Source organism: Miscanthus floridulus, chromosome 1 (genome assembly GCF_019320115.1).
Source record: "Miscanthus floridulus cultivar M001 chromosome 1, ASM1932011v1, whole genome shotgun sequence".
Taxonomy (NCBI): Eukaryota; Viridiplantae; Streptophyta; class Magnoliopsida; order Poales; family Poaceae; genus Miscanthus; species Miscanthus floridulus.
In genome coordinates, this window is record NC_089580.1 from 174,204,604 (window position 1) to 174,225,117 (window position 20,514).

The following is a 20,514-nucleotide window of genomic DNA, read 5'->3' on the forward strand; positions in this document are numbered from 1 at the left end:
ATCACTGCCAACACAACCAAGAGGTCACCAGGATGTCCGAGTGCACCTCAACAATCTCCGAGATGCACGACGATGTATCGAGGAACGCCGCTTTGGTCGCCATGAAGAAGAAGTACGCTGCCGCCAGGAGTACGAGCAAGAGTACGATAACTCAGACTCAGCTCTCGAGCTGCTCAACACTGGTAACGCTGTAGACGATGGCACCACCAATCCCGAGGGGCCCCCAACATTCACGAGGGTGCTCTGAACACTTTAGTGGCCCTATGGTTTTAAAATCATAGGGGTCAAGCCCTATGAAGGGAGGATGAACCCAACACAGTGGATACAGGCTTACACCACTACTGTCTGTGCCGCTAGAGGAGACACCAGCGTCATGCTGAACTATCTTCCCGTCATGCTCACTTCAACCGCCATGAGCTGGTTCACGAGCCTTGCCTTGGACTCCATCGGATCCTGAGAAGAGCTGAAAAAAGTCTTCACCGACAATTATATGGCTACGTGTACTCGGCCAGACACCAAGCATGATCTCAACCGCATCAACCAGAAGCCATCTAAGCTCCACCGCAGCTACATCAGACGCTTTCTTGAGATGAGGAATTCTATTCCCAACATCACGGAAGCGGAGGTCATCACCGCCTTCATCAGAGGACTCCATCACCATGAGCTTTGCTCCAAGTTCAACTGCAAGCTACCCACAGGGATTGGTGAGATGATCACGACCGCCAACCAGTATGTCGACGTCGAGGAAGCTGAGGTGCGCTTCAATGAGGATACGGGCACTCATCGCCCAACACGCCGCTACGATGACCGTCCCAACGACCGATGGCACAACGACCGCTGTTACGACGACCGCAGTTACCATCGTGACAGCGGCCGTGATCGGCCAGAAGGACCCATGTCAAGTCAAAATTGCCGCCGCTGGCTAGACCACATCGTCGCCACCATCAATGAACCTCGCGCCAAGCGCAACTACGATGAGCAATACAAGAAGAGCCTCGACGGCCCGTGTCCTCTCCATAAGAACGCCAGACATAAGATGAAGGACTGCCTCGGCTTGGTTAATGAGTTCCAGGACAAGAAGCTAGACGACGACACCAATGATGGAACCGGAGGCCGCCGACCACCTAGGGGCAATAGCAATGCCTTCCAGGACCACGACAAGGTGGTCGCAACCATCTTCGGAGGCCTCGTCTCCACCAAGAGCAGAAGAGTATGGAAGCTCGTAGCCCGGCGGGTGCTCGCCGTCACTATGGAAGACGCCGCCGCCAACCCCAGCTATCGCCCATGGTCCGAGGTCCCAATCACCTTCAGTAGGGCCGACTAGTGGGTGGACATCCCCTACATAGAGTGTTTCCCCTCATCCTCAATGCAACCGTCCAAAAAGTGCTTTTTAGAAAAGTGCTCATCGATGGTGGGAGCGCTCTGAATCTCCTCTTCGCTAGAGCCCTAAAGGAGTTGGGCCTCGGGATAGCAGATCGCACACCTTCAGACTCCTCCTTCTAGGGTGTGGTACCTAGCAGGGCATCCAAACCACTTAGAGAGATCACCCTACCAGTACAGTTCGGCATGGCAAGCAACTACCACGTCGAGCACATCAACTTTTACATCGCTGACTTCAACACCGCCTACCATGCCATACTTGGTCGGTCAGCTCTAGCCAAGTTCATGGTTGTACCGCACTACGCTTATCTGGAGTTGAAGATGCCTTCACCAGCAGGAGTCCTGGCCTTGCGGGCCAACCTCTCCATCGCCTATGCCTGCCAGACAGAGTCTTGCGCTCGCTGAAGCCACTGACCTCTCCATCTAGATGGCCAGTGTGGTCACCGACGCTAAGATGGTGCCCGTCGATGACCTGGAGATCCCATCGCTGGAGCCTCCTGGCACCTCCGCCAAGTCCAAGGAAACCAAGGAGGTCGGCCTCGGCCTCGACGACCCCTCCAAGACCGTGAAGATTGGGGCTCACCTTGACCCCAAATAGGAAAGCGCGCTCATCTCCTTCCTACGTGACAACATCGACGTGTTTGCTTGGAAACCTACAGACATGCCAGGGGTACCGCGGGAGAAGATCAAACACTCCTTGAATGTCTCACCGACCGCCAAACCGATCAAGCAGAAACTCCGCCGTTTTGCGCTAGTCAAGAAGGAGGCTATTAGGGTAGAAATAAAATGACTCCTAGCAGTCGGATTCATAAAAGAAGCGTATCATCCTGAGTGGTTAGCAAACCCTATTCTTGTTCAAAAAAAGAATAAAGAATAGAGAATGTGTGTTGATTACACTGGTCTTAACAAACACTGCCGTAAAGACCCCTTCGGTCTACCTCGAATAGATGAGGTTGTAGACTCTACCGCCGACTGTGAACTGCTCTCCTTCCTTGACTGTTACTCTAGTTATCACCAGATCTCCCTTAAGGAAGAAGACTAGATCAATACGTCGTTTATCACGCCCTTCGGTGCATACTGCTACACCACCATGTCTTTCGGACTCAAGAACGCTAGGGCGACTTATCAAAGGGCCATCCAGATGTGTCTTGATCAATAGATCGGCCACAATGTTGAAGCTTACATCGATGATGTGGTCATCAAGTCTAAGACCACCGATGATCTTATCATCGACCTTGAAGAAATGTTCGCCAACCTAAAAAAGTATAGATGGAAGCTGAACCCTTCAAAGTGCATCTTTGGAGTTCCATCAGATATACTGCTGGGCTACATCGTCAGCGCACGTGGCATCGAGCCCAACCCCAACAAGGTCTCTGCCATCACCAACATGAAACGACCAACATGTGTTAAGGATATATAGAAGCTTACAGGCTACAAGGCCGCTTTAAGCCGCTTCATATCACGCCTCAGCGAAAAAGGGTTACCGTTCTTCAAACTCCTCAAGGCCTCCGAGCGCTTTTCCTGGTCGGAGGAGACAGACACAGCTTTCGAGTAGCTCAAGTTGTTCCTAACAAAGTCTCCGATTATGATGGTGCCACGGCCAGACGAAACTCTCCTAATCTACATCGCTGCTACTTCTCATGTCGTCAGCATAGCTATTGTGGTCAAACACGAGGAGGCCAAGCATGCCTATAAGGTGCAACGTCTGGTATACTTCATCAGCGAGGTTCTCAATGAGCTCAAGACTCGTTATCCTTAGGTCCAGAAGCTGCTATACACCATCATGATTACGTCGCGTAAGCTCCGCCACTACTTCGAGTATTATAAGATTGCCGTGGTCACCAAGTCCCCTCTAGGGGACATTCTCCACAACAAAGAGGCCAATGGCCGTATCATCAAGTGGGCTGTCGAGCTCGGCACTTACTCCATCAAATTCAGAAGCAGGCCTACCATCAAATCTCAGACACTTGCTGATTTCGTCGCTGAGTGGACTGAGATTCAAGAGCCCATCGCCGCTATTTGCCCCGAGCACTGGGTGATGTACTTTGACGACGCTCTCAACATCAACGGTGCTGGTGTGGGCATTCTGTTCATTACAATGACTGAGGATAAGCTCCGATACATTCTCCGGATATATTTTCTGGCCTCCAACAACGCCGCCGAATATGAAGCATGTCTCCATGGACTCCGTATAGCCGTTGAGCTCGGCGTTAAACACATCATGGTATACGGGGACTCCGCGCTGGTCATCAACTAGCTCAATAAAGACTGGTCTTGCCGTGTTAAACACATCATGGTATACGGGGACTCTGCGCTGGTCATCAACTAGCTCAATAAAGACTGGTCTTGCTCCAGTGAGAAGATGGATGCATATTACGCCAAAATCAGGAAGCTTGAAGGGAAATTCTATGGTATTGAGTACCACCACGTGGTACGCGATCAAAATCAGCTCGCTGACTACTTATCCAAGCTAGGCTCCTCTCATGCCGTGATTCCACCGGGGGTCTTCGTTCAAGATCTTCTAGCACCATCCATTAAGGAAGATAAGGAAATTCAGGAAGTTCCCCCTGCCGAGTAGCTGATACTTATGGTACCTTCGCCGCCCGCCGATTGGAGGGAACAATTCATGAAGTACCTCTCTAGCACCGAAGTACCCACTGATAAGACTGAAACCAAATGCCTAATCCGTCGAAGCAAGCATTACGTGATGTTAGACGGCAATCTGATGAGGAAAAGTGCTAAGGAAGGGATACTGCAAAAATGCAGCACCCAAGAAGGAGTGAAGCTACTTCTCGAAATTGACTCTTGTTCCTACGGCAACCACGCTGCCTTGAGAACCCTAGTCGGCAAAGCTTTCCAAGCTGGTTTTTACTGGCCATGGCCATCTCCGATGCAGAAGACGTCGTCCGATGTTGTGAAGGATGCCAATTTTTTGCCAAGCAAATACACGTGCCGGCACAAGAGCTGTAGAACATCCTAGCATCCTAGCCCTTCGCATGCTGGGGACTGGATATGATTGGGCCTTTCAAGCCAGCGCCAGGTGGTTTTCGGTATGTATGCATCACCATCGACAAGTTCTCTAAGTGGATCGAGTATAAACCACTCGTCTCAGCTACTGTAAAGAAAGCAGTCGAGCTCTTAGAAGATATCATCCATAGATTTGATCTCCCGAATAGCATCATCACCGACCTCAGAACTATGTTTTCTGGCCATCACTTTTGGGACTTCTGTGAAGACCGGTGCATCTCCGTCAAATACGTCTCTGTTGCCCATCCTAGAGCCAACGGCCAGGTCAAACGGGCGAATGTCATGATCCTTAATGCCCTCAAAAAGAGGCTATATCGGAAAGAAGAAAAGCATCCGGGCAGATGGCTCAAGGAGCTACTAGCTGTGGTCTGGGGACTGCGCACTCAAGCTAGTCGCAGCATCGGTGTGTCTCCATATTTCTTGGTCTATGGCTCAGAAGCTATACTACCAGTGAATATTGCCTTCCGAGCACCTAGGGTGGAAAATTATGATGAAGAGCAAGCCACCGCTGTTCGGACAGAGGACGTCGATAGGGCCGAGGAAGAATGCCTAATCACTTGCGTCCGCACAACCAAGTATCTAGAAGGCTTGTGGAGGTACTACAACCGCAACATCAAAGGTCGTTCATTTGCTATCGGCGACCTCGTTCTCCGCAGAAAACAAAAAACCGAAGGGATGCACAAGCTCTCCTCCCCCTAGGAAGGGCCTTACGTCATCAAAGAGGTTACCCGACCAAGGTCTTATCACCTATGTGACTTAGACGGAATCGATGTTCCCAACTCATGGCACATTGAGCACCTCATATGTTTCTATCCTTGAAACGCTCCAGATATGTACTCTCCACTTTATGATGAATAAAGTTTTGGTCTCCATAATTTATCTCCATTACGGTTTTTTCTCCATTACAGTCGCCAAGCACTAAGCTACTCCATAACAGACTCCAATACGAAATCACCATCGTATTTCACCAAACAGTTTTCTCCAAATCACCGAACATGTTTCTCCAAATCGCCGAACATGTTTCTCTAAATCGCCGAACACTTTTCTCCAAATCTCCAAGATATTTTGCCGATTAGTGAGCAGCGTATGTTCTGTTCTGTTCTCTATGGAAAAGACACAGTCTCTAATCTCTCCCTACACATGCTACGGGCTCCGCGCTCTGCATTATGGGTGGTTGGCTATGGTTCCTTGGTCACGCCTGTTCCTCCTACACGTGCACGGGCTCCGCGCTCAATGTTATGGACTATGGGCTAGCCAAGGCCGAGAGCTCAGTAAAGAACTAACTGCTCGAACATCACTTATTCTACGTTTATCTCCAAGTTATTCCGCCAACCGCCGAGCAACACACGTTTCGCTCTACGCTCTATGGAGAAGATCCAATCTCTGATCTCTCCCTACACGTGCTACAGGCTCCACGCTCTGCGTTATTGGTGGTCGGCTGCGGTTCCTTGGTGATGCCTGTTCCTCCTACACGTGCACGGGTTCTGTGCTCGATGTTATGGACTATGGGCTAGCTAAGGCCAAAGAGTTCAATAACGAACTAACTGCTCGAATGCTACTTATACTACGTATAATTGCATTAGGGTTATTACCACAATGATTTTTCACCGCAAATATGAGCAAGCTGCATAAACATGCACTTTATAACATTTATACAAATACATAAATGTTTTTTGTGCTCTCGTGCACTTTAACTACCCTCTCTAGATGTTACAGATAATACTATCCGAGCAGATCACCGAGCTCCACCATCGCCTTCTATCTCACCGAACAGGTCTATGTCACCGGCCAGCTTTTTTGCCACGTCCTCCATCTCATCCTCCAGCTGCTGGGTCTCTGCCTCGCCCATCCCTTTGGTAAATCCGGCCCCTATTGCCTGAAGGTCAACGGATTGATAGTGGGACCAAACCACCGCAAGGGCATGCGTAATGGCGGTAACAACAACGTCGCATTTGAAGCTCTCCCATGCCGCCTTGCACCTCTGGATGTTAGTGTCTGAACGTGTCGGCCTGCCGTCGGGTTGAGGAGCCGCCTCTAGGTCGACATAGTCGAGCATCGGTTTAACTCCGATGACTATGGCGTCGAACTTCTCCTGTTGGGTTCTGGCCTCCTGCACCAGCACATCAAATTATGCCTTGACCCTCCGGCGGTAGTCTGCAAGCATTACAAGGTTCCATCAAGCAAGGAAACTACTTCAGCAGTAACTCCGACCAGGAAGTACTCGCCGTTTAGCTCCTCGGCTAGTTTGTCTGCTCGCCCTATCTCCTTCATCTTCTCCTCTTGGAGTTGTTCAATGACTTGGCATAGCTGGCCGAGCTCTACATCTTGCTCTGCAAGCACAATAGTCATCACCAAAGATATAGCTATACAGCAATACAAAGCACATTCACCGATATACCGTACCTGCTTTCTGCTCGGATACGCTTCTGAGCTGCTCGGACTTCTTCTCCAGTTGCATGGAAGCATCACTAGCTGCTCGGACTTGCCACATAGCTGTTCAGATGTAGCCACCAGCTGCTCGAATAGGACGCCCTTCTGGTACTCCAGGTCTCGCGCATTGGACTTAGCAATGTCTCGCTCGCGCTGGGCCCTCTGGATGTTTTTCTCCATAAGGTTCATCACCTCCTTGAGTTTTTCATTTTCCTCGATGAGGGGCTCCATCCTTTTGATTAGTTGGTGGCACTGCTCGATAGTCCGAGTTATCCCCTGCAAGTGCACAATGGCAATGACAAACTCCGATCTCCAACGTCAAAGATGAGGATCACAGATGCAATACTAACCTCGATTTGCTTCATCACTTCGGCAAGGGTGGACTTCAGTCTCCTCATCTCCCTGGTGGTGTCCTCCTCCTCGACAACCACCACCTCGTTGCCGTGTTTGTGGAGGATTCGGATGGCCTGGGGTCGAGACTCCTCACATTCAATCTCTTCCACCTTGTCCTCCTTCGTCGTGGCTGGAGGCACCACCGGGGGGTTCCGTGGCCGGACAGTTGGTCTGACCACACTCTGTGACACCTCAAGGGGTGCCGTCTGCTCCTCGGGCATGTCTGGCCTCGCCGCCCCAGACTCAGGTGCGGCATCGACATCTCTCGCATTCGCCGCTGAAGACTCGGCGGCCTCCGTCGTTGCCCCGGGCACTATCATCGACCCGTCCACCGTCTTTGAAGAGATTCTTGGTGGTGACAGCGCACTATAAAGTTGCTCCATATCAACGCTGCTTGGGTGGGCCACTAATCCACCGTTGGTCTTCACACCCTTTATTAAGAAAAGGAGCTCCCTCACTTGCTCCATATCAGCGCTGCTTGGCGTCTCCAACCAGCTCTTCTGGCTCTCTGGTATGTGGTCAGTGTTGCAGTGGATTGTAGGGTGGCTCTGCTTCATGTAGAACCACATGGTGTTCCACCCCTTTAGTGATGTGCTTAGCGGAATAGTAAGGTATTCTCCCACCATTCCATCGTGCAGCTGAAGATACACTCTGCCGACCACCTTGGAACCACCGCCGCCTCTCTTCTTCAGCCAGAACAGGTGACGGAAGAGATTGAAATGTGGAAGGATTCTGAGATACGCCTCACAGAAATAGATGAAGATAGATATGTGCAATATGGTATTTGGGTGGAGGTTGCACAGACTTACCGCCTAGAGCTCCAATAGATCCCTTAGGAATGGATGAATAGAAAATCCCAACCCACGCCAGAAATAGCCCTCAAATACCACCACTTCGTCGGTTTGAGGCATGGGGAAGGGTTCACCAAGGACTGGCCGCCATTCGGTGGTGATGCGGTTAGGCAGAACGCCTGCCTCCACCAATCTGTTGAGCTCCGCCTCTCCCATTCGCGATGGCACCCACTCTTCATCACGCCAGATTTCAACGCTTGCCTTCTGGGGACTCGTCTTCTTCGGTTTCGCACCTCCCTTGTTCGGCGCCATCTCTCAGATCTAGCTAGGGTTTGGCGGCAGAAGCAGGAGTAGATGTGAATCTAGAAATGTGATGGCGGAGGAGGAAGATGAAATGGCAAAAGGGCAAAGGTATGAGTGCGGGGTGCGGAGGCGTAGTTACAAAGCACTCCCCCACCTTTTCGCATTCGAGGGTTTTTGGAAACCATTCCTACGATTTGCGTTTCTCCGAATTCCCCGCAACTGAAGGTGGGCCATTACCTAGGCCTTCGCATAGCCCAGCCCGTATCACTGATTTATCTCCGCAATTTGTTATGGCTCGCCGAATATTCGCCAACATCTCCGTCAACCGTTACGGCTCAGTAATTACTACTATACAACCATTACTCTGGTGTTTTCTCCATGATTCTGTTTTCTCCATGTTGACTGCTGTTTCTGACCCTGGCACCACGTGACCATATCACCTACTATCAAGCTCGGGGACTAAGTGGGCACACTTCACCTTGCGGTGAATGTGCTTTTCGGGGCTACACCCAGGGACTGGCGTACTACTTGGCTGGTCTTCTACTTTTCTTCTACTTTGGACCCTGGCACCACATGACTATATCATCTACTGTCAGGCTCTGGGACTAAGTGGGCACACTTCACTTCACGGTGAATGTGTTTGCTTTATTCTAGAAGACTCCGTGCCTCTTAAAGTTGAAGAAGACTCTCCTTTTCTCGTGGTCGGACTCTAAGTGGGCACACTTGGTCCACTATGAAGAAAATTTTTGATTCTGAACATGAGCTCCTTACACCCTTATGGCAAGCCATACTTGGGTTATACTGCTCGACTATGGTTCACGCTGCTTGGCGATGGTTCATGCTGCTCGGCAACTGCTCACAACTGCTCGGCAACTCATCACAGTGGTCGGACCATAAGTTTGACTGCTCAGCTTTGTTCACACCTGCTTGGACAAGCTCAAGACGGCATTGCACAACGGGTACAAGGCGCTCGGGGACTAGCTATGGGGGGTACAACCTTAGATACCCATGGTAGACCACATGGGCTGCGCCTCTAGGGGCGGCCCAGCCCATAAGACGAAGCCTTACGGGGCATGACTCTACTCGGCGCCTCCCACAAGACATTAGGAAGATATCCTAAAGATACTATGAGATCTATTAGGATACGTATGTGTAAGGTCAAGATGGCGGACTAGAGGGGGGGGTGAATAGTCTTTTCTAAAATTAATCGCGTCGGCTAACCGAAACAAGTGCGGAATTAAAACTATCGGTCTAGCCAAGACTACACCCCTTTATTTATGTTCTCTAGCACCTTCCAAAGATACTAATTAAGCAACAAAGGTGTCAGGCTAGCTAGAGCTCACCTAACCAATTCTAGAAGCAAGGTCACACAAACCTATGCCACTAGTACTTTAAGCAACAAGGGAGCTCCTACACATGCTAGTAAGCAAAAGCACAAAGCCAACTAAGCTCACTAGCAATGCTTAATAACAAGGCAACCAATGCCAAATTAGAGAGCATAAATACTTAGCTACACAAACTATGCAAAGTGACTAACAAGGTTACACAAACCAAATTAGCCACGCAAGGGAGCTACTTCTATGCTACACAAGCAAGAAGGTAACTAGTAAGCTACACAAGCTAACTAATTGCAAGAGCAACTACACAAGCACAATGTATATGAAAGTAATTACACGCTTGTGTTATGAGGATGCAAACAAATGGGAAGAACAAGGTTGACATGGTGATTTTTCTCTCGAGGTTCACATGCTTGCCAACATGCTAGTCCCCGTTGTGTCGACCGCTCACTTGGTGGTTCGGTGGCTAATTGGCATCACCCGGCAAGCCCGCACGTCAGGCACCGCAAGAACCTACCATGAAAGTGAGGGTAGCTCAATGACACGCTCAACTAGAGTTGCTCTTCGTGGCTCCCGCGGGACGAGCACAATGCCCCTCACAAAGCTCTTCTCCGGAGCACCGCACAAGCTTCTTGTGGGCTTCGACGGAGACCACCACCAAGCCGTCTAGGAGGTGGCAACCTCCAAGAGTAACAAGCACCACCGGCTTGCAACTCGATCACCTAGTGCCACTCGAAGCAACCTCATGATGCAATCGCACTAGAATTGCTCTCTCACACAATCGGATGATCACTATCAAGCATATGTGAGATGGAGGGCCCCCAAGCACTACCACACAAGCCACCAAGGCTCTAGTGTGCTCAGCTCTATCAAGCTTTCAGCCAAAGTCCGACCACTTCTATTTATAGCCCAATGGGCTAAACTAGCCGTTACCCCTTCACTAGGCAAAACTCGGGACGACCGGACGCTCTGGTCAGATCGATCGGACGCTGGACCCCAGCGTCCGGTCGTGCGATGCACGCCACATGTCTCCTTCTTCAAATGTGGATCGCCCAATCTCAACGGTCATCTATCAATCGGACACTGCGCATAAACTGACCGGACGCTGAGCCTCCAGCGTCCGGTCGTTTCCACTAAGGGTCTAGAAACGATCTTTGCCGACCGGATGCATCTGGTCGCCCTTGACCAGACATAGCCAGCGTCCGGTCAGACACCCTGACCACTGAGCTGCCACGTCAGCTGGACTGGACATAGACGCCAGCGTTTAGTCAGTTCGAGATCCAACATCCGATCAGTTGACCGACACTGGCATCTTTGCTGTTACAATTGACCGGACGCGCCGGTCTCTCTGAGATCAGCGTCCGGTCATCTTGTGACCAGCGTGACTAACTCCTTTTCATCTTTAACTTCTTCTCCTTTGCAAATGTACCAACACCACCAAGTGTACACCACCATGTGTATGTGTGTTAGTATTTTCACAATCATTTTCCAAAGGATTAGCCACTCAACTTGCCACGCCACTCAATCCTAGCGATGATGCAAAGTTAGATCACTCAAGTGGCATTAGATGACCGATATGCAAACAAGTTTGCCCCTCTTGATAGTACGGCCATCTATCCTAAATCTAGTCATCAACTTCTCTACACATCTATGACCGGTGAAATGAAATGCCCTAGGTTATACCTTTGCCTTGCGCATTCCATTCCATCTCCTCCAATGTCGATGCAACACATGCACCAACATGATCAATAATGATATGATCCATTTCATATTATCACGTGATCATATTGGTTCATCGATCTTGACTTCACTTGCTTTTCACCACTGCCTTCGTCCATCGGCGCCAAGTCTTGCTCAAGCTTCACCGCCATGTGGTCCATCGCTCCAAAGCCTCCGACTTGCCCTTCATGCTTGCAACCGGTCCATCAAGCCAAGTCATGTCTTGATCTTCTCCACCTTGATCACATGACTCAATGTCATGTCTCATGTGCAATAAGCTCCTTCATCATCACATGTGTGAGCTTTGCAACATATCTAAGCCATTTTCACCTTCATAGCATATGTTGCTCACACACATGTACCTGTGGACTAATTACCTGTGTATCTCACATAAACACAATTAGTCCACCTAGGTTGTCACTCAATTACCAAAACCACACAAGGACCTTTCAGTATGATCCTAAGATTCCTGTAATCTATTATTACTTTCTGGTTATCTCTCAGATCTAACTGACTTATAACCCTACCCCTAGACTATATAAGGTGGGCAGGGACCCCCTCCAAACTCACACAATATCATACGATAGCTAATACAAACCAATAGACCATAGGAGTAGGGTATTATGTCATACTGACGGCCTGAACCTGTCTAGCTCGTGTGTCTCTGTTGCCTTCTTGTTCTTGATCACACGTTTCTCTATCGATCAATCTACCTTCATGAGATATCCCACGGAGGACTGCTAACGATATTCTGTTGACACCGTCCTTGCCACAACACGACAAAATAGGATCGAAGGGGGCATGAGGAGTAGAGAGTGTCCGCCAACCACTGCTGATCGCGACGCCATCTCCGACGAATAACGAAGCAACGGACGGGCTAGGCTCAGAGCTTGGTTGGACAGGCTAAGCCCAACCGTGACCCAGACAACAAATAAAATAGAAAATAATTAATTTCTTTAATAGCTGCTTTGAGATTCATGTCATTTTTAGAAAAGGGAGTACCAGGGCAGTTCCCTTATATATTTATAGTATATACCTATCTGATGTCATAAATTTTTGTAATTCTCTCTATATTTTTTTGTTAAACTTGAGATATTTTGACTTTACAATAAAGCTGAAATAACTTATAATTTGGGATGCAGGACCAGTACCAAAGCCATACGTGCCACTATGCTAGATTTGCACATCACTGCCGGCCTCATCACTGCCGGATTTGTGAGAACCGGCAGTGATGTACATTCACTGCCGGTTATGAGCTTGAAAATGAAAAAATGATTGGTGTTGGGCTAAAACTGGCAGTGAAGGACCACATCACTGCCGGTTTATGGCTTGAACCGGTAGTGTTTTGGCGGGCACTCATCACTGCCAGTTTAAGCCAATAGCCGACAATGATTGAGAACTATCACTGTCGGTTCTAGCCAAGAACCAATGGTGATAAGCCTACAACACAAAAAGGCTATAGCCGTCCTCTCCTTCCTCCTCTCTTCCATCCCGAGAATAGAGGCGTGTGTTTGGACCCTTCCCTCCATTGTCGTGGCTGCTCTTCACCATGAAGCTATGATTTTGAAGAATGGCTTGATCTTTTTGCTTTAAGGTTAGTAACAAACATCCACTCTTTTGATTTTGTTGCTTAATTAGCTTCGTTTTGATGGCTACATTGCTTGATTCTCATTCTAGTTCTTTCTCCATTCTAGAGAGCACTTTTCTAATTGGACATTTGTGCAAGGCTCAAATTGTGATGAATCCATCATCCAAAAGATTGGTGTCTATGAACACATTTAAATTCCTAGCTAATTATTCCATGGTGGTCAAGATCATCATTGTTAGTATGTGATGCTATAATTAGTTCTTAGAATTAGAGTAGAATAGTTGTTCTTCAATATTGTGCAATAATTGTTTTTTACTATGATTTTCAATTTATAGGGCCGGGGCTACCAATTTCAATTTTTCAATAATTAGTGTACAATAATGTTTTCCAAAAATGGTACTTTCGAGCTACAATTGTTGTTCATGAAACTCGATTTCTTATTAATTCTTTGTAATTACTGTCTCAGTATTTTTTTGTGCAGAGATGGATCGAGAGTGGATGCATCTGTCCCAAATGGACAAGCGGTATATGCATGGCATCAGCCAGTTTATCACCGATGCCAAAGCCCATGCTGGGAATGGAAACTCTGTCTTCTGCCCATGTAAAGATTGCAAGAATCATAGAAACTTTCATCAAATTGAGTCTATACGATCGCACTTGATTACCAGTGGGTTCATGCCAAACTATACGATATGAACTATGCATAGCGAGGTTGGTGTGAATGTTCTGTAGGAAAACGATGATGATGTGGACATGCCTGACGTAGCCATCCACGATGCTGACGAGGAACCCGGTGTCAACATGGAACCTATAGCCACAGTTAATAATGTGTTTAGGAACACGCTAGCTGACGACATCGAGGATAACGATGGCATTTCTCAGCTGCTACGTAATGTAGAGACCGGATGTCTTAGTGAAAGACAACTGAGAAAGCTAGAGAAAATGAGACAAGATGGCAAAACACCATTGTATAGGAATTGTCCAATGAACAAACTGGAAGCCGACATCATGCTGTTAGAGTTCAAATCGATAAACGGATTGAGCGATAAAGAGATAGCCCCTTCGTCCTTACAAGAGATGTTATGTGTCGACGAAATATGGTCGGCAGTCCACCGAGGGGGGTGCCCGTGGTGGTAGATTATCGGTAGACGGTGCGTGTAATCAGGAACCAGATGGTGACACAAGGCGCAGAGACAGCGATTTAGACAGGTTCGGGCCGTCTGGTCGACGTAATACCCTACGTCCTGTGTCTTTGGTGTATTGTATTGAGATGTATATAGATTAACCTCTTTGGATCTGTCCTCTAGGGGACCCTTGCCCCTCCTTATATACTCTGAAGGGACAAGGTTACAAGTAAAGTATCCTATTTGGTACTATTACAATATCTAGTACAACTTGTAATCTTGATGTGCACGCCTTGATCTTACGGGCCGGGCCACCTTGTATGGTACGGCCCATGTACCATCTTGTGGTACCTGGGGGTATATCCCCCACAGCTAGTCCCCGAGCACCATGTATTCTGATGCGACACACCATTTTAACCTTCTCCGAACAGTGAGGCTTGAGTTCTTGACATCTCCGACCACCGTTGTCGCCGGAGAAGTAGGTTGTCCGAAGAATGTATGGTGCTCTTAAAAAGAAAGAAAAAGATTTCCGTCCCGGGAAGTGTGCCCACTTGTATTTCTGAAAAGAAATGTAAGTGCGTCTTGAAGCGTAGCGTCCTTGATCATCAGAGGCGTAGAGGTCGAAAAACAAACACATTCACCGCAAGGTGAAGTGTGCCCACTTAGTCCCCGAGCCTGGTAGTAGGTGACGTAGGCACGTGGTGCCAGGGTCTAAAAAGAATTCCCAGTTAAGTTGAGAATCCAACCGTCGTACAGGCGATACAAGATGCACCGGCAGGTGCATCGTACCGATGTAGTCCCCGAGCTTGCTGGAAGGCGAGGTATGAGCCTTGTAGCAAGGTCTAAATGAGAAAGAATATCCCCAACTGTATGCGAGTTGTCTGTCGCATGTAGTCGAGACGCAAAGTCCCCGGGCCGTGGTCGGAGAGTGGTCGAGGCAGTCCCCGAGCATAGGTCGAGGAGCGAGCGACGAAGTCCCCGAGCCGTGGTCGAGGCAGTCCCCGAGCACAGGTCGAGGAGCGACCGACGAAGTTCCCTTGACGTGGTCGGAGCTCAGCGGAGCTGCTCGAGATGTGATCGACGTGGTCGGAGCTCGGAGTGGTCTGGCGAGAAGTCCCAGAGCACGGAGTGGTCTGGTGAGTCCCCGAGCGTGGTCTGGCCAGAGCCCCCGAGCACGAGCGTGGTCTGGCCAGAGCCCCCGAGCACGAGCGTGGTCTGGCTAGAGTCCTCGAGCACCGTAGTGGTCTTGGCGAACCCTGAAGCATGAGCTCGCTGACCGAACTGTGTTCCTGAAAAATAAACACGGAGAGCGGTAGTACATGATGGTGTACGAAATATATTGACCTCTCTATAGGAGGTGAAGTAAACACTTGGTGTTCGGTTGGCGATGAATTATACTTGGTGTAATATTCGAAAATAACATTAGCTGTTTTTAGCCCTTTTGTTATGTAGAGGTGTAGCGCGATGTATTAACCTGTCCTGAAGAATGCGCCAGCCCTGGGCTGACCAACATCTCGTAGCGCGAGGTACGGAACGCTGCCGCGCGTAGAGTGCTAGTGTTACCAGGGAGCGACTGCCGACTACCCGTAGCGCAGAGGGCGGACTCTCATGCACGCGTGGGGTGGAGCCGGAGACAGTGCTGGCTCTGGGATTCTCAAGCAGGAAGGAAAACGTATCGGCGAACCATTGTAAAAACTTATACATGTTTTGGACTGTATGTATGGAGAAAATTCGACGCGGAGCGCACCCTAAGGGTGGTCGGCGGAGGTGTACGATGATCGAAGAAATTTTCAATTAAAAATAATACTTAGCTTTATTGACGACCGGTGGGTGTAGTCAGTGTGTTGCGATGTTCGAGAGATGGCTTGACGTGTCGTTGGCGATGAAGTTGTCCGGTCCTCGAGCTTTTCGACCTGTCTTCATGACTGTGGTCGCGATTGTCGTAGCGTCGTTCTTCGCGGCGATCATCATTGCGACGTGGTCTGGTGGTCGAAGCTCGGCGGAGCCGCTCGGGATGTTTTCGACGTGGTCTGGTGGTCGACGTGGTCGGAGCTCGGCGGAGCTGCTCGGGACGTGGTCGACGTGGTCTGGTGGTCGAGGTGGTCGGAGCTCGGCGGAGGCCATCGAGCGGTGACGACGAGTCGATGGCGAGGGACATCGGCGAAGGCCGTCGAGTGGTGACGACGAGTCGACAGCGAGGGACGTCGGCAAAGGATATCGGCGAAGGCCGCCGAGCGGTGATGATGAGTCGACGGCGAGGGACGTCGGCGAAGGCCGTCGAGCGGTGACGACGAGTCGACGGCGAGGGACATCGGCGAAGGCCGTCGAGCGGTGACGACGAGTCGACGGCGAGGGACGTCAGCGAAGGATATCGGCGAAGGCCGCCGAGCGGTGATGACGAGTCGACGGCGAGGGACGTCGGCGAATGATGTCAGCGAAGGCCGCCGAGCGGTGATGACGAGTCAACGGCGAGGGACGTCGGCGAAGGATGTCGGCGAAGGCCGTCGAGCGGTGACGACGAGTCGACAGCGAGGGACGTCGGCGAAAGATGTCGGCGAGGGCTATCGGCGAAGGCCGTCGAGCGGTGACGACGAGTCGACAGCGAGGGACGTCGGCAAAGGATATCGGCGAAGGCCGCCGAGCGGTGATGATGAGTCGACGGCGAGGGACGTCGGCGAAGGCCGTCGAGCGGTGACGACGAGTCGACGGCGAGGGACATCGGCGAAGGCCGTCGAGCGGTGACGACGAGTCGACGGCGAGGGACGTCAGCGAAGGATATCGGCGAAGGCCGCCGAGCGGTGATGACGAGTCGATGGCGAGGGACGTCGGCGAACGATGTCAGCGAAGGCCGCCGAGCGGTGATGACGAGTCAACGGCGAGGGACGTCGGCGAAGGATGTCGGCGAAGGCCGTCGAGCGGTGACGACGAGTCGACGGCGAGGGACGTCGGCGAAAGATGTCGGCGAGGGCTATCGGCGAAGGCCGCCGAGGGCAGCGGTGGCGAGTCGTCGACGAGGGCTGATGAGACCAGCAACGGCGAGTCGTCGACGAGGGCTGATGAGAGCATCGGCGGCGAGTTGTTGGTGAAGACGACCTCGAAGGTGGTTCCGAGATCGGATCTGCTGTCGCAGGGGCTGGTGTAGCAGCGATGAATCGTCGTCGTGGACCGGGATGGATCTCCACGAGATTGACGACGAGAACGCGTTGTTGATTTGAGGTCCATCTGGCTCGCCATGGATCAAGCGCACACCCCCTACCTGGCGCGCCACTGTCGACGAAATATGGTCGGCAGTCCATCGAGGGGTATGCCCATGATGGTAGATTGTCGGTAGACGGTGCGCGTAATCAGGAACCAGATGGTGACACAAGGCGCAGAGACAGCGATTTAGACAGGTTCGGGCCGTCTGGTCGACGTAATACCCTACGTCCTGTGTCTTTGGTGTATTGTATTGAGATGTATATAGATTAACCTCTTTGGATCTGTCCTCTAGGGGACCCTTGCCCCTCCTTATATACTCTGAAGGGACAAGGTTACAAGTAAAGTATCCTATTTGGTACTATTACAATATCTAGTACAACTTGTAATCTTGATGTGCACGCCTTGATCTTACGGGCCGGGCCACCTTGTATGGTACGGCCCATGTACCATCTTGTGGTACCTGGGGGTATATCCCCCACATTATGCAAGTCTTCTATGCAAGGGACAACAAGACAAAAGAAAGGCTAAAAGTAGTCCTACAAGGGAAAAGAAAGATTGTCAGTGTCGATAGAGTGACGGACGAAGAAGACTACAGGGTCTATCAGAAAATGCCTCCATTCGGGGCGAACGTACCCCTACCTATCCTTCAAGAGGGTGATAAACCTGCTTACGTACGAATTGATCACAATGAGGCCCTCATTGTTGATGCACCTAAAGATAGTTAGATTATTGTTAACTATATAATCATTATGCAGACGTTGTATTAGTAATTCACACTGAATATTTAATTTATATTTTGTGCGCATCTCTACAATTTAATTATTGACTATATAATCAAATATTAAGATGATGTTCACAAACACTATTATTTGATAGTTATAGACCATTAATTAATTATCATAGAATTAAATAATCAAGACACAAATTTTTATGTTATTTTAGAATATAAACTAACTGCATTATTTCTATTGATAAATAAATAAAGAAAAACAAACTAACCAAACTCCCTATTCTAGCTCAGTGGTTAAGGCCGCGCACTATCGACCCCATGATCCGTACTCGAATCTCAGGCGAGCCAAACTTTTTTATATTTTTACAAAAAGGCTACGATGGCCGGCTCCAAGCCGACAGTGTTTTTTTATATTTTTTACTAAAAGATGGCGACAGGTCCCTTCACTGCCGGTTTTGGTTTTAAAACCGACAGTGATAGCTTCTATCACTACCGGTTTCTCAAACTGACACAGAAGGCCCAATTCACTATCGGTTTTTAAACTAAAACCGACAGTGATGTGTAGATAATCCTCACATGCCAACAGTGCTCCCACTGATCACAACAGTTGGAACACTGCTCCCACCTACCCTGACAACTTTAGTTCAGAAATAAAAATATACCACGACTGCTAGCCCCTATAAAATAGCCCTCGGCTAGGAGCTAGCCTCTCCATGCATGTTGGTTTCAGCCAGGCTTTATCAGCCATGATACAATGTTTTTCTCTCACAACAAACCACATATATCGTTATGCATCGTAGTCCACCTTCACTGTCGGTTTTATTTAGAAACCGATAGTGATGTCCATGCCCCCCTATATAAAACAAACTGCCGGCCACATACATCGATCCCACCCACTCATGAACTCTCAGTCTCATTTCTCACGTTTTACTCTCACTTCTCAAGACATCCACTCTCTCTACATGATTTGGTCATGGCTCTTGTATTTTTCAATGGTATTGATATGCTGTCTTCTCTAATATTCTATCTATATTCATTTGATCTATATTTATATTCATGTTTCTTTGCATTCTACATTTATATATATTCTTATTTCTTGCATTCGATCTATATTTAATTATGTTGCCATATTTTACTTGGAAGAATTTTTTTGTGCATATATTTTATGTTCATATTTTTTTTGTATTTTATCGATCAGGTGGTATGAACAACGGACCTCCCCCACCACAAGAACTAGGTTTTCACCCTGGTGATGAGCCATTCGCTCCTAATGTGGTCATTCCACGGTTCCCTGTTCCAGCTATTGTATGAAATATTTTCCAACATCTTTTATTTTTTTATGATAACAAATAAGTGTAATTAGTTTAATATCATTGTTGCATGCATATATATCGCAGACTATATCCCCAATAGATTGGCTGCGAACAACACTTAGCTGGTTCTTTATCTCGAACATCGTCGAGAACACGACATCTAAAGCAAGTGGTCGGCTATGAACGTGTGAACTCAGGTTTTTCATCCCTGTGAGGGGTTCAAATCATCGAAACCATATACACGGGACGGGAATACATAGCCCGGATGTGATAAGCGCCCAATGAAGTGCCGTGCGCATCTGTTTAGAGGCACTTTGACTTATTTGCTATGATGTGCCTGATTTCTCGCACTTCAAGGCACTTGCTTTGAATGCTGGTGATATCCCCATCCCGCAAGCAAGCGAATGGTTTGCGAGCTACAACCATGCGGATGTGGTAAAATGGTCACTTATACCTGAGTCGTGGTTATTTGTTGTTTATTATTGTAATAACATTCTCTAATTTTTTTCTTTTCCTCCGCATGCAGATTGCGCTACAGGACCTTACCTATGCTGCATGTGGCTTGTGGGCCGTTCTAGACCAAGCTACGGAGCAACTCGGGTATGATTGGGACTTCTGTAATGGAAACCTCGGTCAGCTCACTATAGAAGAACGTCAGTACTGCATAAGGATTACTAACAGGGGCAGCGGTCATTTAGTAGGTTACATCCATGGCCGATCATTCTTTCGGCATTGTGAGGCACGAGAGGGTGCACTCATACGGACATTGGACTTCATCGATACAAGCGGATACATAATCCGTGACATCAATTACCATATATGGCTACAGAGGCATGTTAGTGTGCGTGGCCCGATCAATCCCGGCAGCGATTCCGATAGTAATTAATATTTATTTAGCTAGGTTTTCAATGTCGTAGTTTAATTGGGTTCTAATTTTAATATGTACGGCTTTATGTGTTTAATTATTGTCATGCATGTAATTCGTGTAACATTTGTTGGGTAACTAGTAATATACATTCCGATGTCGTATTGGTCTTAAAATTATTCTCAGGCTTGCACGTGCCACGTGTGAAGGAAACACCAAGTTTGGGATTTTCCGGTGATGGTTTGCTACTTTATAAGGTTTAATTGAATTTCCGCACGACGATACCTATTAATTATAGGTTGAACTGAGTCTACCC